Consider the following 12,016-nt stretch of genomic DNA (forward strand, 5'->3'; position numbering starts at 1 on the left):
TTTGGGGTTTTGCAGGCCAATCTCAAATTAAGTTCTAGGAACAAAGGAAAAAGTTAACCTATATAATATTATGACTGTCAAAGATGTTACAGACAAGCCTATCCCTGCTTTTCTATCCTGTGAGTGAATTTTCAAGAACATTGCCTTTATTGCAGCCTTTTCATATGAACCACATGGGAAGCATAACATTAAGACAGTCACTAACATGCTTAAATGTCACACCCTAGTAAAAAAAAAATGTTAAGAAAATGCAAGGCAGCTAATCTCCCTGAATTTACAGAAACATAGCAATAGGCTTAAAGGTGGCAGTGAGGGAGGAATCACCCATGTTACAGATATAGTTTAAGCATGGCAGCTCTAAAGAATAGCATCAGATAATACTTTTCAGTTGACTTACAGGAAAAAAAGAAGAGCCATCAGCATCATTTATCTTTCCTTCATAACCATCATTTTACCCTGGGGAAGCTCAGAATCTTGCCAGTGCTCTAGTTGTCCAAACAGGCACTAATTGCCCCATCATTAAGGGCTGAAGAGGCCCAAGACAGATTTTGGAAGGAGCTCATAGGCCTCCTTCAAGTGTAAACCCATGTGTCCTCATTGCACCAACTCTAAACCATGTTCCTTCTTGGAGACGTTCAAAAGCCATCTGGACATGGGCCTAGGCAACCAGCTCTCAGTGGCCCTGCCTGAGCAAGGAGGTTTGACAAGATAACCTCCCAGAGGTCCCTTCCAACCTCCACTGCTCTGTCATTCTTCAAAACCAGCAGGCAGGCAGACTGGATTCTCCCTCGTTTCTGTTCCATTCACAAAGAAAGTGAATGAAATCCTGTAACAAGACATCTAGCATCACACCAGCTTTTGCCAAGATGGCTGGGTTACCTCCCTCCAACAGGCAGAGTTTTGCCTACAGCAATAAAATCCACGTACCCATGTCACAGACTCCATCCTTTGCTAATTTCAGTTTCCACCACTAAAGTAATCCAGTCTCTTCCCGCATTCCTATAGCCTGCTTGCCAGATTACATCAGGTTCATGCTCTCATTAAAGCCAGAGGTATCTGTGAGACGTAAGCAGGCACACACTCCCAGCCAGTTGCTACTAAAGGCAGCCAGGTTTAACATTCCTAAAAACACAGCCTGATTATTCAGCCATCTGCCAAGCCAGACCATTGTCATCTGGAGCCTTTTCTCACTGTTGACCATACCAACACAGTTCAACTGCCTTGAACACCCAAAGTCTCTGCAAACTCATTTAGTTTTTCCCTATTTCCTTGCTGAAGCCTTATCACCCAGACCTTTTATATCACCAGGCCAGCTCACACACCCCAAAGCCTTGGGCAGAACCAACCACAGTATCAAATGCAACATTTTTTTTACTCCAAATTATTTTAGCAAAGCCCTGTTACTCCAGCATCTGATAGAGGTATAGACCTGACAAGTACCCTTAAACGTAAGGGGACATCCTATATGCTTTTCTAAAGCACCTGACAGCAAGTTTTCTTCCAGCCCCACACTTTTATAGGGAGGAGACAGACAGACAGATGAACAGAGAGGTGGACAGACATATATATATATATATATATATATATATATATATGTATGTATGTATGTATGTATGTATGTATGTATATGAGGGAGCCTGCAGTCAGGGCCCTGAGGGCACTGATAGGCTTTGATGGCCCTGACCACGCTTACCTGTCCCGTCTGTGTCCTGTCCCATCCCTTTCCCTCCCCCCCGCCTTGCCCCAGCCCTGCCCATGAGTCCAGGGGCTCTATTTAAGCTCTGGGGGCTTTATCTTTCTTTGAGCTGTGGGTACGTTTGTTCCTGGTAATGTTTTCTTGTCTTTCCAAATTGCTGCTGCTTTTCCTAAGTTGGTCTTAGACTGGGCTTTTTATTTTACCTTCTAGCTCAGTGGGGTGCTGGTGAAGCCTGTGGCTATCTTGCTCTTGGCCTCCTCTGCTTAAGGGCTGTGCCTCACTGGTAATACCCTTGGCTGTGTTGTGGCAGCCTTCAGGTTCTAGCTTGTTCTTCCTCATGGAGTAACCTTGCTCTCACCACTACCTGATGAATCCCCTTGTCTTTGTATATGCTGTCGTGCCTTTCCTTATACATTTGGTGTACATGTGGGCTTGTGAGTACAGGGGTTTTCTGAGAGAGTTTCTCCTGTGTGTAGGAGAGGGAAGAAGTGAGTTTTGGGAGCTGATACTGTAGGTGGGAACTTCATGTGTGAGTTAGTCCATTGTAGGTCAGCCTGGATGTGAGACAAGTTCACTGGTAGCCTCTGCTCCCAAACCCATCAGTTTCTGGACTCTGAGCATAAGACTCACATGATCAGCTCCCACCATACAAGCACTGTGTGGGATGGTAGAGGGGAGGTACAGTGCCCTTCAGCTGTGGCTGTCCTTGGGATTCTTCATGCCCTGTACTCAAAGGGAATTTTCTGAAAGGCCCATTCCCCAGATAGCAGCATAATGCTGATTCCTCTTCTTCCTCCATGTGACTGCATGTCTGTGACGTGCATGTCTGCATGTCTGTGACAGAGCCAAAGGCCAGACATCTGCCATTGCTTTTTCATATAACACAAGGAGACTGAGGTGCTTGCCTGTGAAAAGGCAGGGGATAAAATATTAGGTGCAAACTGCAAATACCATGAGATATCCCGCTTGGTTGGCAGCAGAGCTGTGGGAAGCTGTGACTAAGAACATAAATGTGTTGTGCATGGGGCAGCAACTGGCTTATCATTTGATCATAATGCTTATTTCTGGAAGATGTCAGTCAAAATATTACAATGTTGTAATGAAAATGTTTTTCATATTACTTTAATTGGAACAGGTTGAGTTGTGAAGCTGCTTACTCCCACCCATGAAGAACAAAGGTTTAGGAAGACAAAGGCGGGGAGAGTTGAAAGACAGGAAAAGTGTAAGAATGTAAAAACTGAGATTACATCAATATTTTAAAGTATGGAAAAAGGTAGTAAAGCAAATACTAGTTTTCTTCATTACATTCCTGGTGGTTTATGACTCTTAAGCTTCAGTTAATTGACATACCTAAGCAAAGATGTAATGTAAATACGTTGCTAGCATTTTAAGTTACATGTAGAAAATACAAACAAGAAAGTTGCTAGTCTTTGTGTAGCTAAGTTTATTTTACACAAAATGTTTGCATGTTTATTATAACATTATACCCTGAGATCAGGGAGTTCTCATATATCTACCAACCAGCTCTGAGTGACATGAAAGAATTAATTTTCTGGCAGTGGTGATCTGGAACACAAAATTTATTAGGTAATGTCAGTGCCAGCATTTTTAGTACCCTTTAGCCCACAGTAATTAATTGCAATGCTAACTTGACCTAATAACACAACTGCAAATACTAGTCTGGATATTCCACACATTTTTTTTCTTCCAGGACTCAAATACTTGTGGTTTTTCTTCAGAATGTCCTGGAACAAACATTTGTGGCATGTCTAGACCTGAATTCAGTTAACTCAAGTTAATTGGTAATCAATTAACTGGAGGTAAAATAAGACTAAAACCTCTATTCTAGGCATATTGCAATCCATCAGGCAACAGAAAAAGTCCTGCAGCCTGACTCTGTGTGATCCTCATCTTTTCTGTTTAACATAAGGTTCATTGAATAACATTAGCATTTGAAAGTCAGTAGCAAAGAAGTTATTTGTATAACAGTCCAGCATCTGTCTGTGAGTGCAAAGGGTCTCTGAGCAGTAGCTTTCTCCAGAGTATAAAAACAAAGCTATTGTACGACTGGTCTGCAACTGGTCTGAAGTAGTAACGTGGTGGAGATGTATTTGGGGCACATAGCCGTACGCAACACATCATGGGGGAGCTAGCACTTGATCCAGCTAGCATCCTGGTGGAGGTGTGCTTCCCCAGCTGCGTGACACAAAGTGTCTGGTGTGCTTGGCAGTTGCTGGGGGGACACTGCTGACTGTCAGGTGGTTGCTGTTGGGGGCCAGCTAGCTATAAACAAGGTTCAAAGATCTTACTGGAAGTAGCTCTCAGTAATTGTGCTGTCAGTGTTTGTTTAATCAAGGCCGGGTGAAAGTGTTCTCCAGAACTCGCAGTCTCTGACCAAGTCCCCCCAGCAGAGCAGCACATTGATTACTGCAGCTTCCCAGGCTTTTCCTTTTATAACACCACATTTGGTCGTGTGTTCCTCAGTGGGTCCTCTGGTATTCAGGACAGAAAAACAGTTTTTTGATTGAGAAGTGATTGTACTTCAGCAGTATTTTTGTTTATGCTTACCAAGTGTGCTGAGAACCCAGATCTCTTTTTTCTCTCTTCGTCTGAAAATGAGATGAGCTCATTTTATTGACAAGATGCTTCCCCATGATCTTGTGGAAATTGTTAGTCCAAGGGCTGTGTTCACATAAACAGTAGCACTGCTGTTTACACAGTATACACAGAAATGCACGTAAACATAATGTCTCTGCAGATCTAGTATAACAAAAGGGTTTTTCTCAAGACTGAAGTGGAATAACTACGCTGGTATGAGTCTCCTCAGTAACACTACAGCTGCATATACAGATCTATCTACTTATGCTCCTGCAATGATCTTGTTTAAAAAACAGTCACATGCAAGCATCCCTGTGCACAATAGTTATATATCTAGAGCTTAGAGACTACCTGATTTATCTTAATCACTAAAATGCTTATCCAATCACTTCGGCAGTTACCCAAAGCAAAACAGTGTTTAAAAGAAGAGACAAAGAGATGCATCCAGTATTGGAAAACCTCTACAGGTTTCCACATTTGAGCTATGTATCACAGTTAGATTTTTATCCTTTGGTAGCCTGAGCATGATACAGCCACTAAAAGAAGCGGGTACAGCTCAGTTTGCATTAGCTCTTTAGTGGCAAACTTCAGCTGGGTATCAGCTTCAGCACCCTGATAATATGGTGGTTCCTTACGCTTCAGCTATTTGCCAAATCTCATTATATTATTTTGCTAATGCATTCAGCTTTGCCTTTTTCTCTGCACAGAGAAAGCTGGAGTTGTCTTGCTGCTAATTTCCTGACCCACAGGATCGTTGAACTGCTTTTCAAATAACTGCTGGAGGTGCAATAGCAGTTTGTAATAGCCAAGGTTGTCAGCCTGAGGTTAAGCTCAGGGGACTATATTTAGGCACTTCAACAGGTGGCTTGATGTACAGAAGTGCTGAGCCTGCAAGCTCCTGCTCAGCTACTTAAATACTGAAATCCATGGACCAGCTGAGAGAGGTCAGGACTCCTGAATGTCCAGACATGCACTAAGTGCCTGAATATCTTTACAGGAACATAGTACAGAGTCTTTCCTTTTAATTTTGCCTACTGTATATTTTGAGTCAGAAACAGTTTTATCTAGGTAATGGTTATTTTCCTCATTGTTGTAGAAAAGCTGATGCCTGACATTCTCCATCAGTTCTCTCTTCCTCATACAAGCATTAAGTCAGTTTGGTGGCCACATCCTGCTGTTAATACCTGAGGGACACTGGCTGATTTCACCTTTCCTTTAGAAAATAAACAAGTAGTAAAATTCAGTGTTGAGTTCTTATCAGTCAGTGTTTCATGGTCAAAAGATAAATGATACCTCAGTTTCCCTTTCTGCAAAACAATTACTGCCCTGTAGGGATGGCTCATGGATGACTGCTCAGTTTCCTAACAGGTTTTGAATTTGGACCATCTACTTCTGCTCATAGTGGGCTGAACACAAGTCTTTAGAAGAATGTCATAGAACAAAATTCTCTCCAGTCACACAAATTCTGATGATCAAAAAAATAATCTTTATTTTTCCAAAACATTTGAGATGTGATAAAATGTGTTATTTAAACTGCTGTTAACACTGACATGTCTGCATGAAATGTTTCCATGTAGCTGAAATTATATATTTTAACGACATAAACGTTATTCAAAAAACAATAATCAGGACTCTCACCAAATTCCTGAGTGTTTGAATGAATCTGATTTTTGTCTGGTATTGTTTTCCTCATAAATGTTATATATAAAAAATGCTTTTTGATACATAATACAGCTGTTGAAAGTTTAGTGATCTTTTGGCATGTGTCAATTTAAGCCATTATACCTTGCAGACAGTTTGTAACTGCTAGACAAAAGCTAAATACTACTTTATCCAAAGTTCTTAGATGTGGCCACTGCTTGGATCAGAAACCCCCTTGTTTCGTCTAGAGGCAGATCTGAATGGGGACCGATCCAGTGCAAAACAGTGCTGCCCAGATTCGGAAATCATATGAACAACAGACTTTGCCTGTAGTGAATAATTGAACAAATGAGCCTAATGTTCCCTCCCTGTGTTGATTTTGGCTTATTAATTGTGTGTGTGATCCCATGACCCATATTTCACTGCAAAGAATAACCCCCTTGCCGGCAACGTGTAGGGCTGCCTCCCTGGGAATGGGCTGCCTCCTGCTTTGTTCTCCATCACTGAACAAACACACCATTCCTACTGTATTTAGTTTAACACCCCTATATAAGCAGGCTCAGGATTAGACCTTCTGTTTATAAGACTAGGTTTAAAACAAGTTTGTTTTCTCTGCTTAATCCAGATTAATAAGTGATTTGCATTTTGTGTCATTCTTCATTAGCTATAAAGCCCATTAGTACATATTGCTTTCTGTGTGATTGCACAGATACTATGACAATACCCTCCGATCATGAGCTCAGATAGGACATTCTTTATAATTAAGCTCAGTGGATCTTCTAGCTGTTTTAATACGATGTCTCTACTTTGTCGTACATGAATTAAAATTCAGTTGACAGATTTGATCTTTGTCTTTAGAGTTTTCAGCTGTGTTTAACCTTGCTTTACTTTTAGAAGCAGCAGATAGGGCAAGCATAAGAATTTATCAGTCATAAACCATAATTGCCAGTTTCAGAGAAAAAGAAAAAATCCATATGCTGATATTACTCTTAATGTTGCATCACTTTTACATGACCATTTAAGCTTTTGTTCTTTTGCTCTGCTTGAGCTTTGTAACAAGGTAACTCTCACCAGGTTTTCACAAGCTCCTGTTTCTTTCTTTCAGGGCTGAACTCTGCTATCACGGAATCTGACTGCAGATCTCCAAACACGGAGCTGAGATTGTGCCCTAAGAAAGGAAGGCAAATCTATTACCTTTTTAACACTACAAAATCATATTTAAGGGTGGGGTTTTTTTTTCTTTTTTGGAAGAAATATGAGCACATCAGAGAGAGTATTCCAAACTGGTTTTGACTACTAAAACCCCAAATTGACTGTTTATTAACCTGAATGCCACAAAACAAAACAGTGGTTCGTGTTACAGGTATGAAAGCCAGTCTCACCATTGAGAAGGAAACAAATTATATATTATTAGGAGTTTATAAATTTTTTCTCCACAATTTTTTTGCAATACTAGTCCTTCATGGATTTTGACTGTTGCTTTCATTTTTGGTACATAGTTCAAGTTAAGATGAGGACAGAAAGACACGAAGGATGTCTGTGATAGCTAAAGGAATTTTTTAATCCAAGAAAATCAGTATTAAGTAAGTTCCAAGATTCGGCTTAGTTCAAATGACTGTCATTGATTCTGCAGCTCCAGCTGCTGAATGCCAGATAGTCCATGATCAATCACCTGTCTGACCCAATACTTTCCCCACTAATTGATATTATATCTGTACATTGTGCAAGTGTCATACTTCGTCATCTGGGTATATCCAGGAATGGCCCAACTGCAGCAGCATACGGCACTGAGAGTGCAGATATTGGGGTAGTCTTCAAAGCTAACACAGTGTTGAAAATGAGCAGTTTCATGCTGGCCTCAGCCTAACTTGTGTATCCCACTAGGAATCCGGACTCTCCGTGCCTTTATCTATGACCTGGCTAAACTTCATTGCTGGCTTCCTATCTTTCCCTCTAAGAGGAAAGCTGTCTGTGATCCTCCTCAGCCATCTGTGCTTCATCCATGATCTTACACGTGACTAATTCTAGCTGCAGCCTCATTAACTTTCAATACCCACAGTCTAACACGCACTTACTTGGGGGCCTGAAAGGAGAGGTAGCGCAAGGTCATTTTCTGAATCTTGATTACATGGTTTAGTAGGAGCTGGTCAAGTCTGTTTGAACACAGTGGCCTTGAGCAAAAATTCCCTTTGCTACTCCTTATCTCAGCAGAAATCTACAGGTTATTTACACTGTTCAGCAGTTAAGAGGGAAAAAAACCCTCAAACCTAAAGAAATTAAACCCAAAAAGCTTTTCACACAGATAACATTGAGAAATACCTTTCTACAGTAATGAAATAACAAGGAGAGGGCAGCATGCTGATGTAAATGAGTTTCCAACCAGAGGAAATTTTCAATATTAATAAATTTTTTTTTCCTAAAATTAATGTTTCATGACTAGAGAAGAAAATGCTGTCTGTCCTTCTAAATTAGGTGTGTCCATTCCTGCCCCTTGCCTCAGATGCTGGCAGATTGCACTTACGGGGTAAGGATTAGTCCAGCAGAATTACACATTGTGGATTTGTTTCAGGGGTATTTTCAGAAGATGGAAAGGAGGAAAGAGTGTCACAATAAAGTATAGGTTTTAGCATCATCTGACTTAACTGTTTAAGCGGTAAGCTGGATATGCTGGTACCCAGAGGGGTTTTAGGAACAGCATAAACTAAGCAAACAGCTCCTTCAGGGGGCTCCTTTCTCTTGATTAAAAACACTGTGGCTGTATGATAAAAATCAGATGTCAGTTTTGAAAGTGAGATCTTGTGTGCATAGGAAGTGCTCAGATGAGCAAGATTTTGCTCTCACTCTTCCTTGTTAGGAGGTGAATTTGGCATCACTGATCCTACAAACATTGCCTCCGTGTTTAGCTCACGGCCTGTCTAGTTCAGCAGGATAAAGACTTCTCACGGGAATAGAATAGTTCTAAATATTGGGCCCAGAGCATATCAAAAGCTTTCTCATACTAAGCCCCTGCCCAAGCCAAGAAGGAAGATGTGCCACCTTCTTTCCTAGGCAAGGACTGCAGAGTGAAGAGCCTGCTGTTTGTGACCATCTGGTACTGTCCATGCCTCTAATGGAACTGTTGGAGAACTGTGATTGTTTTCTCTCTTTACCTAACACAGTTCAAGGAGACAGACAAGCAACCTTTCTGCAGGCTTGTTGTGTTTTTTTCTTTACCACTTAGCAGAAGTCCAAATAACTGAGTTGAAAGGTAAAATCAAAAGGCAAACTCCTTAACTGATTGGTGTCAAGTGGTACAGCTCCAAGGATCAGGCCTGCAGGCTTTAACCAGCAGAACAGGTTTCTATCCATCCAAAGTACATAGGAATGACTTCATGTTTCTTCAAGGAAGGAAAACTGGACATTTTCTGAGTTGCAAGCCACAGCTTCAAGCTATGACTCGGGTAGAAGCCATTTTTGACCAGCAAAACAGAAAACAGCTTGCTGGCCCAAAGGCAACAGTATTCATATCCAATTCTGCCCTCTAAGCAGGAGATTTTAACTAAGAATCCTACGTAAGGAATTATTTTGCAAGTCTTCAAATAGTCAATGTTCAAAATGGCCACCTGCAGTCCAAGAGAGACATTTTATTGCTCCCATAAGCATGGGATATGCATGAGTTCTCTATCTGCCTATGCACACAAATATTTATGATCAAATTTACACGCACATTGATGTACACAAGAGAGATGAGGTAAGACCAGTCGTTCCAAAAAATTATACAGAAAACTTAAAATATACAATTCTATCTGTTATATATTGGAAGAAGCAGTATGCATCTGGTACGATGTCTTATTAGGCTCTCTAATAATTGTGCCCATTCCAGGAAAATACCATGATTTTACTCTGAAGAGTTAAATGAAACTCCTGCTCTGTGTACACCAGGGACAAGAAAGGCAAAAAATTAATAAATAAAAATATTTGGATGCATAAAGAATGGCATGAAAACTAATATAGGAAATATTACAATGTCTATATGGAGATAGTTTCCTTTTACTTCTACAATTCTCTGTCCAATTTTCATCTTTCCATTACCCAAAATATAAAACAAACACATAGCAAGTTCAGAGATAGACTAAAACATAGCAAAGGAATGTAGAACTTCAATTTGAAGAGAGGAAGAAAATATTAGACATGTATATTTTACAAAGGGAATGAATAAAAATGAAGATGATAAAACTATTTAAAACAACTAATTCTCTAAAAAGGAAAAATATTCATATCTATGTATTTGTCTTACAATGCAGGCTTTAAAGAAATCTGAAAATAGGGGAATTCCAAAATGATGAAGAGGAAGGCTTTAAAAAAATAGATATTTAGCCTGTGGAATTTATTGCTGTGAGACCATGGTGAGGTCAAGTATATACTAGCATTCAAGAAAGGAGGGAGTGTTTACACTGGTAAGAACATATGGACTTAGAAAACTGTATTAAAGAAGAATATTTAAAACTGAAACTGTTGTGGAGTATACAACATCATCTGCTAAATATAGTTTATCATTAAAATGCTATGTACAAATTATCTTGCACTTTCTAATGATGAAGTCTCTTGCTTTTCATTCTGGGGTAGGTGATGTAGGTCATTAAGACTAATATTTTCCTAATTAAACTGTCCCCAGATATTTGTTTATGATCTTGTGTTTACAAAATTAGTAACAAGTAATTTTGCATTGAGGATGTTTGTATCGGCATAAGACTCTACGGCAACATAAATAATGCTGGATTATCTACAGTCACTTCACATGTTTATAAAAGTTGATAGGAACACTCCCTTGTGTTTTCTGCAAACCACAAATATTTATTCTTGGTCCAAGCTTGGAATACACCTGTTGGATGTGAACACAGTGCCTGGGCAAAACACATTTTAAGTAGGGTCTTGATTAGCAAATAACTAACCTAAGGTGCAAAACCCCAGCTATGAAGACAGATTTTAAATGCCATAGAAGCTCACTTTGTTGACAACAGGACTGATAAACTATCAAGCACCCTTTCAAGAATTTGTGGTCTTTTTCCATAAACACTTTTCCCCTTGAAACATGTTTATTTTAACCTTTCTAGATCAATTCAATTCAAATGAGCATCCACAATGCAAAATGGAAACCCAAAATGCAAAGCGACAAACTATTCTTTCTCCTCCGAAGTTTAGTTTATACAAATCACCAAGGCAAAACTCAGCACTATGTTATGTCATATAAAGTGATGTGATAGCAATTAATCAGTGGGTTAATGTTGATGGTAAGATAAAAATTGAGGTAAATTTCAGATGCTCATTTTTCAAAGTGTGCTGTTTCCCTCAAGGAAAGGCTATTCTTATTTATATCAGAAAATATTTTAAAAAATGAATTAGGTCTTGTTAGTTTTTCAGAAGTTCTCAGGTATGGTCATGTGCCAGCAAATGGCCAGCACATTCCTGGCTGTTGTCTGTTAAGTATCTGTACTGTTTGTGTCCAGGCTGGCATTTGTTTCTATTAATCAAAAAAAAAAAAAAAAAAAAAAAAAAAAAAAAAAAAAGAAAAAAAGAAAAAAAGAAAAAAAGGTCATCATGGTTGCAGCATGTCTGTAAGCAGGTTACTTTATCCTCATTTCCTTCTTGTTAGTCCTTTTATGATAGAATTTTTCTGTACAAATGTATGTGAAACACAAGTGTTTTGGCTTAGAAGAAAATTAAAGTAAGAGCAGTGACACCGTCTCCATTTGAAACTGGATATATGTATTGTTTGGATATATATATTTATAGTTAGCAAGTGAAATATAATTTGCTTGCCTTGTTAGTAAGCCTTGTTAGTTCTCAGATCACTAGACTGTATATACCAGTAGATATAATCCATGGTAGTGTCTTCCCATTTTCCAAGAAAAACTGATTAGCTGAGTTTTATGGTAAGATCTCATACCAGCAATATATCATTATCTTTGATAAAATCAATGTCAATTTATATCAAAATTCAAATGTCAAAGAATAAGAAGCATCTTACCAACCATTCTCACTGCTGCTTGTTGAGGTGTGTTTTATTCAGTTGATGTGATCTTTTATAATGGATAAAAAGAT

This window comes from Falco naumanni, chromosome 3 (genome assembly GCF_017639655.2).
Source record: "Falco naumanni isolate bFalNau1 chromosome 3, bFalNau1.pat, whole genome shotgun sequence".
Taxonomy (NCBI): domain Eukaryota; kingdom Metazoa; phylum Chordata; class Aves; order Falconiformes; family Falconidae; genus Falco; species Falco naumanni.